We start from the raw sequence: 12,299 nt of genomic DNA on the forward strand, positions 1-12,299 counted from the left end.
AAAGATTAGATTATTCAAATAAAAACTTCTGTCAAAATATGTAATGGATAAATTGATACCGCTGAAAAAAGTTACTTGGAATCAATCTATGTCTTCAAAATATTATTAATGATGATGATGATGAGGTTAGGCCTACCTTATCTACAGGAAAAAAATGCTTGAAGTCATACTCGAGTAACATACAGTGACAATAACCTCAGAGGCTATAGTCCTTACTCCTTATTTATATACGGTAACTACAGCCATTGCCTTATGTAGGCTACTTTTAAAATGAAACACATTGTCTCATTCACAAATTCCTTAAATTACACTGGCCAACAAAGAATGTTAAATAAAATCTACTCAGAGATTTTGGTGTGCTATTGGGAAACTAAGTCCAAAACTTTGATTTTTTGATATAATATAAGCTCTAGTTTCGGTAGTGTGACTATGACTAAATTACAATACAAAAGTGGCAACGAGAATAAAATCCTTTCCTTTCAATAATATTCAAGATCATCACAACCTTATCAACATCACGATACCATAAACAGCACAACTGAAAAAAAACAACCTTTTAACTTTTATAGGTACACAGAGATGGGCGTGATCTTGAAGATCACTTTTTTTTGTATGATCTTGATCTTGAAGAACAATAAGATCAAGATCAACCTTGAAATTGAAATTTACTTACTAGACAGAGGCATTTTTTTAAAACTCGTACGGTACAAAGTAGTAGTGGCAACTACTAACATTAAGCCATTGTTAATATGATATACGTGTCTACTGTCTACCTCAGTGGTTTTCAATCAGGGTTCCGCGGAACCCTAAGGTTCCGCCAGTAAGTCCAGGGGTTCCGCAAGTTTACATTCAACTCCGAGAGTTTATTTTATTATTATATGCATACTGTTTAAATATAATCAAATATTGATTGGGTTTGCCACTATTTGATAAATTTTCTACACTTTAATTTGCGACTTGTGCAAAAAACATCAAGCTCAGGTTTCTCATTGAATTTTTTTATGAGAATAAATGTAACTTTTTACAGTTTGTATTTTTATTGTACATAAATAAATTTGAACATGAATATTTTAATTTAATTTTATTAATCAAACGATGTTTTTTGCATAAAGCAATTAAGTTATTGAACAGGGGTTCCTCGAGCTTTTGGAATGTTTCATTGGGTTCCGTTCTACCAAAAAGGAGTCGAGGTTGTGACAAATTTGTGGCAGTGGCACCTGCCGCGGCACCTGCCACTGTTTTTGTGGCAGGTGCCACCGATTTTGGTGGCAGGTGCCACTGTTTTTGTGGCAGGTGCCACCGATGTTGTGGCAGGTGCCACTGATTTTGGTGGCAGGTGCCACTGTTTTTGTGGCAGGTGCCACCGATTTTGGTGGCAGGTGCCACTGTTTTTGTGGCAGGTGCCACCGATTTTGGTGGCAGGTGTCACTGGTTTTGCGGCAGGTGCCACCGATTTTGGTGGCAGGTGCCACTGTTTTTGTGGCAGGTGCCACCGATTTTGGTGGCAGGTGTCACTGGTTTTGCGGCAGGTGCCACCGATTTTGGTGGCAGGTGCCACTGGTTTTGTGGCAGGTGCCACCGATGTTGTGACAGGTCCCACCGATTTTGGTGGCAGGTGCCACTGGTTTTGTGGCAGGTGTCACCAATTTTGGTGGCAGGTGTCACCGATTTTGGTGGCAGGTTTCATCGATTTTTGTGGCAGGCGTCACCGATTTCGGTGGCAGGTGTCACCGATTTTGTAACGGGTGTCACCCAAATCCATGACAGGTGTCGCCCAAGTTTGTAACAGTTGTTTTAAATGTACCGATAGCCTACTTCCACGAATTAGTGAGCTTTTGGCTTGAGAGTAACAGTTAAGTTACTGCAGAATATCATAAACAGATAGGCCTAAGTATAATGCACTGGTGCTTTGTTTTTTGAATAATGTTCAATTGTATTAAATTGTTGGCTATTATCTGTTTACAGTGAGCTTTGTATTCAAGCAGTCGACCATCCTATGCCTGTGCAGTGGAGCATTGAATTGGCGTCATTGATTGGACATTGTTAAAGCAAATGTTTGCTGGTAGCCTGTGTCGATGAGTGGGCTAGTAGCCTACTTATTTAGGCTAGCCTTTCTCTTGAAATGACTGCCTGGTAGAACTTTTCTTCTACAGTATTTCAGATGCGGACAGGTTGTGGACTGCCGAACTTTTTTGGTCACGACCAAAACCTCGGTCATATCACAAAAGACGCCTGTAAGATATTTTCTCTTCACTTTCTAAGTTTTGAAGTTCACATGTTTACGAGTGGCAGTATATTGATAAATGCCCTTCTTTGACGGCATAGTAGCTTTCTCCTGGCGATTGATCAACCGCAATTGATGTACTGGAAAGTTGCTTAGCTTAAAACTATATAGAAAAAACACTTTATTTTGGAAAACATTTTGGTGATTTCATATGCCCTTGCAAAACACGGTGGCTCCAAGTTTATTGTGACGTAACAATTTATTGAAATCATCGCCCCTTGGGATCTTAGTTTATCGCGTACGGAAACAACATTCCATGATTCATCGAAAATATTGTGTTCGATTTGTTGCTTCTTTATTATAATTTGGGAATTTCAAAACATGTAAAAATTTATCTTAAATAAGCCCACTTGTGCCTGAAATATTATCAGACAGTTTGTAGCCAACGTTGGGCAAAAGTTCTGTTCATCTGTGAACTTGGGTTGTTTTGTCAGCCAGTTCGGACTTATTTAGTAAGTCGAGATTTGTAGAATTCGGGCAAGCAGCTTTAAAGAGATTGCTTCATGTGAGTACCGTACAAATTGATTGCTAATTTGTAAATTTAGCCTTTACTACTGTATGTGTTAATAGTCTGACGTATCTAAGCTGAACATATCTATCACTATCAGTTTTGTACGCGCTGTGTTCACTTGTAAAAGGGCTTACTTAATGACACAGCTTTATTGTGCATGATCTACGTATTTTCGACGTATCGTAACGCGTTAATTTCATTTGTTATAGCTGAATTGTAACCGCATTGGAATCCTGTGTAAAGAATTTCAGACTGTTGCTGTTGTCGCAATTCACCGGCTTACTTGGCAAAAATTGGTATGGACATTTTAATTATGTGGAATTTATTGCTGATTTAATTCACACTATCTGTCCGTGAAGCGCTAAAGGTCGACGCATATTCACGATGGATGTAGCAATGTAAAAAACTCACATTAATCATTATTGCCTTGTACTGTAGTTTTAGGCAAATGCGTGATTTGTGCTTTTATGTTATTTCAGAAAACGACTTCTTTGATCACACTCCTGTTCTGATCACTCGGGATTGTGGTTTGAGAGACTGTTGGCAAAAACGTCAAGTATCATTGTTATTTCGCTCCAATTTAATAAACCATTTCCATCTATATTCGACAACAGTCGGATTGCCTTTGCGGTCGAGCCTAGTGATAGAGGATAATATCACACGCCTCCATTCTTATAGGCATGTCCATCACAGTTCATTTCAAACAAGAATCTTTTGCTTTGCTTTGGCTGACCTATAGATAATCGCATGTGGCCTATGTTTCGGCGCCTCCATATGTAGGCTATATAGCTTCCACTAATTGAATGAAAGTAGGCTAACAGGCTATGTTATGTTTTCTGTTTTCGTTCATTGAAGTGAATGTGGAGCTGTACAGAAATAAACTTGATTGAATGATTGCTCATATTCAATTACAACATGAGAATTTAATGGGAGAGGTGATAATCTTATGTAAAGGCATCGGCCTACTTGAAACAAAGTTCAGCCAAGATCGAGTTAACACAGTGTAGAATTTTGACTCAAATTCTACGTTAAAGAATATCTTTCTCACTGGCGCCAAACAGGGATCGGATTATTATCTGCGTCGCTTAGTTAATACGGTTTTGTGACCTACAACAGACAGAGAAACAACTTGTTTCAAACAAGCCAAGTAGCCTAGCCCTAGATTGAATCTGAACACGGTCTTGAGTTATGTTAGTTTATTGTGGCAGAAAGGTCAGCAGATCACAAGTTTACAGGTTACAACTTTACAAGTCACAAGGTCGCAAGTTTGCAGGGTTACAGGTCGCAAGTTTACAGGTCGTAAGGTCAGAAGACACAAGTTTGCAGGTCGCAAGTTTGTTAACAACCCAGTAAACATTTTTCCTTGGCCCAACGTAGGCTGACGGTTGTTCGGGTTGGCTGAGGGTAGTGTAGTTTTGCCAACTTTTGAAATATTTTAATTGAAGATACCTTCGAAGAATTGTTTAAGTTTGCTTCATCGTATTCCTTTTACAATTGTAATGGGACAATGAAAATGCAAAAAAACTTAGAATTAGAAAGTCGGTTTTTCCAATGTTGGTGTGCAGTTGTACAGAACGTTGGGCCAACGTCATTATTTGCGGGCGAACTACGGTAACCCCTCAATTTTTTTACGTTATTGCTATAAGTAAAAAAAAAATTTGAAATGTTTTTCTAAATCATGCATCACTATGAGGATCACTAATTCTGAAAAAAAACACTAATTTGCAAATTTAGCTGCAGTTTTTCAAGTTTGTTAGCAGCAGCTAGTTTTTTTAGTGTTCTACTATGGCTCTATATAACTATACTCTGCCTTCTTAAAATTGATCAGGGCTGTAGTTTCATCTCGCAATTTTTACGTGCTCCGTTCATTTTTGTTTTCGAAGTTTTCATTTTATTTTCGAAAAAAATTATGACAACACTGAGCTGAATAATTGGACACAGTTTCCCGTACCATGTGTTTCAGGCAAGCACTTTAAAAAAACCATAAACATCTTATAACAACTGGACAGCGCATCTCCATTGAAGAAATTAAAAAAAGGCATTCGCCATTGTTACTGTCTCAAATTTGCGTGAAAGCTGCGCTGTTACAGCCAAGCCATACAACAAAATCTGTCATTTTTACACTGATTCAACGTCTACAGACGTTTGTTAAGACAGAATTTTTGTTAAGCGTTTTACGAACCAATTTAGCTTGTATTTGCTTGCAAGTTTTCTTACCAATGCGGTAAAACCTAATTTTTAAATAACATTTGTACACAGTTTTGACTAGTGTAAAAATATGATTATTGGTAACGGTGCATTCAAACACATGATCCGAGAGATTGGTAAATATCTTGGAATAATATTTACTCCTTTTATCATCTGAATTGTATTTTCTTCGTTTTCTACATCCATATGCACAGCACACCATATCTAAAGCATTGACAAACGCGAGTAATTGGTACATTGTAAAAAATGGCGGACATCTGAACGTGCTTTTTCAAAATTCGCTAAAAATAGATGACGATGCGCATGCGCAGTCAGAAACTACAATTGTCTGTGACGTGAATCGTAAAAGACGCGCGAAAACCCAAATGGAGTTGGACGCCATTTGCATTTGCAGTTTTGTCTTGTTCGCTTGCAGAATCAATGGAAGTTTATTTGTCAAGTTTTCTTCCGTATTTGAGTTCATAGCAAAGTAGTCAGTTGCCTAATGTCCCTACCATGTTTAAATGCCCCAGTTGAATGACTTTTTAGTACGGATAGCTTGAAGAACATTAAAACTGACTACAGGAACAGTTTAAAGTCAGAAAGTTTAGTTGGTTTGCTACACACCCAAGGTATGAAGTCAGCTGACAAACTGGGATTAAGGGATCGAGCTAAATTGTTGCAGTTGGCAAGGGCTCATGAAGAGTTCAGCTACAGATGCTGAAGCACATGAACTAATTACTAGTCGAATTAGCTCTCATGAATAAGTCGATAGTCGTGCACAGTTTATGTCATTTTTAGCATGTGATAAGCATTGGGAAATCTTCACTGTATCCCTGTAATGTTAAACATCACTGTAATTTAACATACCGTACTGCTTTTTGCTGTGAGACTTTGCCCACTAATACAACAAAGTTATGTAGAATGGTTTTTGCTAGTGTTGTTGTTTAAACCGCTTAACTTTTGCTTTTTGTTTCAGAACGTGAAACTGTTTGAATGTAATAATGATTTAGGGAACTTTGATGTAATCTAGGAATTTTTAGACGTAGCTTTGGGGACTTTCAGGTTTTCATTTATCAGAGCACTGCCCAAATGAATGATCATCATGAAACTCAGGTAAGGTTTATTGCATTTGACTCTAATCTATTCTTCAGGGTAAACTATTTAATACTTTTTACGGCAATTACGTGACCTGTTTATTGGTTTTGAAGTAACATTTTTAGAAGTAGCTTACTCGATTTTTTCAAAAAGTGGTATCTTCACTTTCAAGTGGCATAAAAATGACTATTATGTCAACGAGAAGTTTTTTATCAGGATTCGAATGTTGCTCCTATCACCGCATTATGTATATACCACAAGTTTTTTGCAGATTGTTTTATGAAGTAGATTGCGCAGCATCGGATGCAACCTAATTAGTACCACCATGAACAATTCGTACCGTCAGTTCGTACCTTGAAAAGATCGAAAAAAAAATTAAAAAAAGCCGAAGTCGCTGATCACAGTTTCTGCAAATATTTTAAAATTTTTTCGCAAACAAACAAAAACTCTTAGGATCATTTAAAGAAATTTTTAAATGTTTGCGGAAACTTTGATCAACCCTAATCCCGAACCCTTTTAAAATGTTTGCGGAAACTCTAATCAAGCCTAACCCTTTTAAAACGGTAGGCCTACCTCTAAATACCCATTGTCAGGCATAGTAGGCTTTTTGGGGGTTTGTGGAGCATTTTCAGGGGTTGTCAGGTATTGTGGAGTAGGCTAACTACTTTCAGGCATTGTTGGGAATTTCCAGGCATTGTCGATCATTATCAGTGGTTGACGGGTTTGTTAGGCATTATAGCATTTTCAGGGGTTGTCAGGCATTGTAGAGTAGCTACTTTCAGGCATTGTCGGTAATTTCAAGGCATTGTCTAGGATTTGTCTAATGCCTGACAATGGGTATTTAGAGGTACCCCTTTTTAAATGTTTGCGGAAACTGCGAGTGCGATCGGCGACTTCAGCAAGCTCTTAGGATCATTACCAGAAATTTTAAAATGTTTGCGGAAACTGTGGAAAAATGGAAACTGCGATCAGCAACTTCGGCTTTGTTCTATTTTTTTTTCACTCGATCTTTTCAGTTTGTTTGTTTGCGGAAACACCCTAAACCTTAACCCTTTTAAAATGTTTGCGGAAACTGCGTTCAGCGACTTCGGCAAACTCTTAGAATCATTACCGGAAACTTTAAAATGTTTGCATTACCGGAAATTTTAAAATGTTTGCATTACCGGAAATTTTAAAATGTTTGCGGAAAAACGGAAACTGCGATCAGCAATGTTCTATTTTTTTCTCTCGATCTTTTCAGTTTGTTTGTTTGCGGATACCGATGCCTAGCTAATCGATATCTAATCCTTTTAAAATGTTTGCGGAAACTACGATCAGCGACTACAATCAGCGACTGCTTTTTTAATTTTTTCTCTTGATCTTTTCAAGGTAACTGAGGGTACGAATTGTTCATTAGGGTGGAGTGAAAAATAAAAAAAATTGAATTTCAAAAAGTGGTCTTGATATATGGCCCCAAATATCAAATGAAATACTTCTATCATAATTTCTAGTGGCCGTGCAATTTCACCAAACGAGCTGAAAATAGCTAATTTTGCCATATCTTGATAACTGCTTATACTAGAAAGTTAGTTTTTGGCTTAAATGCTGCAGAAGTAACATGTTTCTATCTTATTTCCAAAGAACTTTCTCTTAAAAATGTACAGAAAAAAGTTACAAGCAAATTACTGATTTTTTAAAGTAAAATCAAGCACTGATGCAGTGGATGCGATGTCAAAAGTGTATAATGATTGATGTTATGACTGTGAAACATACCCCATCAAGTAGAACTACTTTTAAAAACTTACTCAAACAAATGAAGTCCTCTTCTAGTATAAATACACTTGATCTTAGCAATCAAAGAATCAATAAAACAGTCTAGTTTCAAAGTGGACTTCGAGTAACCCACTATTTTTATGGCTGATTTACACTGTCACAGTTCGGCTTCAATGAGGCAGAATATAGTTTTGTTTTAGAAATTCTTAAATAAACTGAATTCATTGTGTGCATATTTAATTTGTATTTCAAATGTCATATTGGAGTCAAAACGCTTAGTGTGAATCAGTCCTTCACATTCTTACAGACATGCTGTTGTATGGTTTGTATCACACAACTCCATATTGAAAACATGGAGTTTGTGCAGTATTAGTCTGCACAAACATTAAAATCGTGTTTGGTATTGAAGAATTTCGTCAGCTTTCGGGACTTTAGTTTTTGTCTGATAGTGATGAGTCCATCTCTATGTTTTAATCCAAATACATGAGCAGATGCTTGATATCTTTGAGGTTTAAGTTGACAACTTGGTGAAAATATTTAGCCTTGATGTTAATAACTGGAATTTGGAACAATCTGATGTTGGTATCAATGTTACTGTTTGGAGGTTTGGGTTCATTTACATACCCACCTTCAAAGTTGTCAATTGGAATGTGGTATTGTGCATTTGATTTACGCATATCTGTGATCTTGTTTATTGCAAGTCTTCAGAGGTTACACTGCAGTTGGTTGGATAATTCAGCTAAAAACAAAAACGGAAATAATTGTAACGAACACTTCATAGGTGTCATGAAAACAGGGTGGGCAAAACATATTTTGTTAAAATAAAGCCCACCCTATTTCGACACCTATGTACGCTGGTAGCCTGGTACGCACCGCGACTGTTTGATGGGACTGCTTTCTATGCTGTTTTAACGATCTCGGCTTATGCATTTCAACATCCATCTGTTCTATTGCAGTTCAAACAACTGTGTCGTATCTAGGAGGAAAAAGCCTATACGACACGGTTAATCGATTGATGCCTCAGGTGATGTTAAACGAAGTCGCAAGTTACGTCTCGCGGACCGGGAAGGGGAAAATACATTAAGTGGAGAGAAAAAGTTTTCTTTTGATTCCATGCAAAACTTAAAGAACATGGTCGTAGGTAAGTGTTTGTTTAAGTTTTGTATTCACCTCTTGTTGGTATGATATCGTCTCCAGAAAGAATACTTACTGTTCATGATTAATTTTCAATGAAATAACAACCTTGGATATATCATAAGTTTTGCAGCATCTGAAGTTTACCTTTTTCGTAATCTTTTTTGTCAATTTGCTGTTTACTATCCCTGATTAATGCCTCAGTCTAGATCTAGTTGAAAAACACCTGCTGTTTACTCGTGTGCAGTAAAAAAGATGAGATTAGAAAGTTGATCTGGCCGATTTCGCAGGGAAGGGTGGCCTTCTCTGCGAAAAGGTCAGGAAGGCCGACCTTCCTGGGTTCGGCGGCTATGCTTATGGTGATGTCCTCGCTTTTATTTTTATTACAGCTCTCCTGATGATCGTGCCACGCACGTGAAACAGACTGTAGACTCTGTAGAGCAACGTTCTTAACCTTTTCTGACCCGTTACCCCACTTTAAGCAATTAAGCATGTTGGGCATCTTAAATCTATTATTTGTCTATTAAATCCCATAACCTTGTCCATTTGCCCTGCAAGCAGTTCAAGGCGTTTATGTCAGAGAAAAAGTCGCACAAATAAGCAACCTTCGACAAGAACACGTTGTTCTGCATCTTCTCGTGAAGACTTCCAAACAGCAGCATAAAATTAATTCCATTCGTACCAATTTTATTAGTCTTTGGCAATCAATTGAATGGAATAGCCAAAGCCAAACCCAACAATGATTTAAGTTTGATTAAAAATTGGTAATAATTTGCACTGTCCTGCTCATTGCCCTCTGGAAGACCTCAAACTTCCCCAGATTGAGTAATTACCCACAGGTTAAGAGCCGCTGGCCACTGCTGTAGATGATTGTGTAAAAATAAAAATCGATGTAACATTATTTGTTTACAAAACTGCTTTACTTATAGATGTTGTCCAGAGCAATACGAAATCATGCACTCTACAAGAAATCGACCACAAACTGGGCGACTGGTTTAAGACGTGGGAAGACCGCGATGGGGGCCGGCTTAAACGTCTTGCTACAAAAAGTACTGCGGGTATGTTCATTTGTTCTCGCCGTCACTGACAAATCGTTACTATTCTCTCAATAAGGGCAATAAAAGCATTTTTATTTACTTAACCAGCGATTAGTTTGTTGCTGGAGCAGAACTTCAAGAAATATACACACATTTTAAGACTTGACTTCGAAGATCTATCAAACGATAACAATAATAATTTGCACTGGTTAGAGAAGGCAAACCGCATTAACACGATTAACGAATGTGCATTAATGTTAGAGGTTGATAGAACATAACGGTATACCCATTCCCCACCCCATCGTATAGGCTACGAATTACAGAATTAAAACATACTGAGGAATGTTAGGATGTGTTAAAAAAATGCTTGTTATTGTAACATAACCGGTGTTGCATACACATATCCATGGGATATGTAGCAATTAGAGTCTGTTCTTTCACGGTGCTGTAAACACGACCTAATTTGCACTGTACAGTATATTTTCTTTCATCCCTGCTTTCTTTACAAATGTTGCATATTGTTTTATAGGTACTTGCGTTTGAGCCGCCACAGATCACGTTGTTACATCCAGGCGCAGTCTTCTGATGAGGCATGAAGTACCTCAGTCCACTGTGTTTTTAGACTTTTATGCATGTCTTGTCGTAGCTGTGAATTGTGCATGGGTGGTGCATTTTACCATTCGAATAAATGTATTTTTCAACAACTTTACGTTTGTTTACATCATTGACTTAAATTTGCTCAGTATAAGAAGATGGTCATCGTATTGGCATATTGGATCATCAGGACAGTGTCAACTTGAAATTGCAGGTTAAGTTTAACCAACGTTGCTCAACTACAACGATTAGTGCAAAATATGTATGGCCAACTGCGACGAAAAGTGCAAAGTGCGTTTGGCCAGCGTAGGTACCAACGATGAACTACGTTGGCAGTAGAGTTGGGATTACGTAGGCCCAAAGATTTTAAAATAAGTCGGCTCAACTGCGACGAATGGTGCAAAATACGTTGGGCCATCGTAGGGTACCAACGATGAACTACGTTGGGTGCAGAGTTGGGATAACGTTGGTCCAAACATTTTAAAGAAGTTGTCCCAACTGCGATGAATGGTGCAAAATACGTTGGGCCATCGTAGGGTACCAACGATGAACTACGTTGGGTGCAGAGTTGGGATAACGTTGGTCCAAACATTTTAAAGAAGTTGTCCCAACTGCGATGAATGGTGCAAAATACGTTGGGCCATCGTAGGGTACCAACGATGAACTACGTTGGGTGCAGAGTTGGGACAACGTTGGCCCAAACATTTTGAAGAAGTTGTCCCAACTGCGACGAATGGTGCAAGATACGTTGGGTCAACTTCGGCCACAACGTAGTGCCAACGGAGGAGCATTATTTTACCAACTGTCACACTACGTTGGGCCGAAGTACAATGTTTGCTGGGAAACTTAGTGCACAGAGATAGGCTACTTCAATCCTAAACAGAGCTGGTGAGTACATTTCACCGAGGCAGCAACAGGGCTTGAAGTGATAATCCGTACAATAATCATCCAAATGATAATAAAGTCATAACAGTAATACAGCAATTGATTCTACTAGTGCATCTTATTCAAATAGAATACAAAATTTACAATTAGTATACGGTCAAAAATTATTTAACATAAAGTTTCTCAATTTATGCTTAAGAATTAAGATTTAAACATCTCGTTTTAGAAAATGCAGCTAATATAATTCTCAAGAGAATTTCTGGTGTATGCCTTCACGAGTAACAAACGTTCGCTTTGCTAAGCTTTTATGCTGATATTGCAAAACACAGAGAAGATGCGTTATATAAAGACAACGAGAAAAAAATAGCTTCAATAATATGCCTGGTTGAAGCAAGCAAGCGGCTAACAATCGTTCGCCAACGTTGATACAACATCTTTGAAGATGCGGCGAAAGCTTCGAAGAAATATTGTGCTACACCAAACATTTTCAGTCACATAGGCTACAGACAAAACGGCATTTAGACGTTGAATTAACGTTGACCGTGCATGCAAACGTTTAAATGGATGATGAAAAACAACGATTAATTTTCAGCCCACAAAATGACATAAAATTGTTTTTTACAGAAGTAAAGGTTAAAAATAGCGTCTCTGAAGCAAGACAATCATACTCTGGCGCCTGGTTTTATGAGTCAGGCCTCAGGCCCAGTTCTTTGTCTAAAAACTGACAGCAATTATTTAAACTTGTTTTTCGAAAAGAATAAGGAATTGCTAAAAATGTAATTGCTTTTTGTACAATTCGATGGACCGCCAACTCTAT

At 37.9% G+C, this 12,299-nt stretch overlaps 1 long non-coding RNA gene across 1 annotated transcript; it reads left to right on the plus strand.

Annotated features, from left to right (window-relative positions):
• Nucleotides 1-5,009: 5,009 nt before the first annotated feature.
• On the plus strand, nucleotides 5,010-10,712 carry LOC145777273 (uncharacterized). Its single transcript, XR_014290323.1, has 4 exons — nucleotides 5,010-6,098; nucleotides 8,789-8,973; nucleotides 9,896-10,024; nucleotides 10,533-10,712. It is a non-coding gene; the product is annotated as an uncharacterized LOC145777273 (long non-coding RNA).
• Nucleotides 10,713-12,299: the final 1,587 nt, after the last annotated feature.

Source organism: Aplidium turbinatum, chromosome 9 (assembly GCF_918807975.1).
Source record: "Aplidium turbinatum chromosome 9, kaAplTurb1.1, whole genome shotgun sequence".
Taxonomy (NCBI): Eukaryota; Metazoa; Chordata; class Ascidiacea; order Aplousobranchia; family Polyclinidae; genus Aplidium; species Aplidium turbinatum.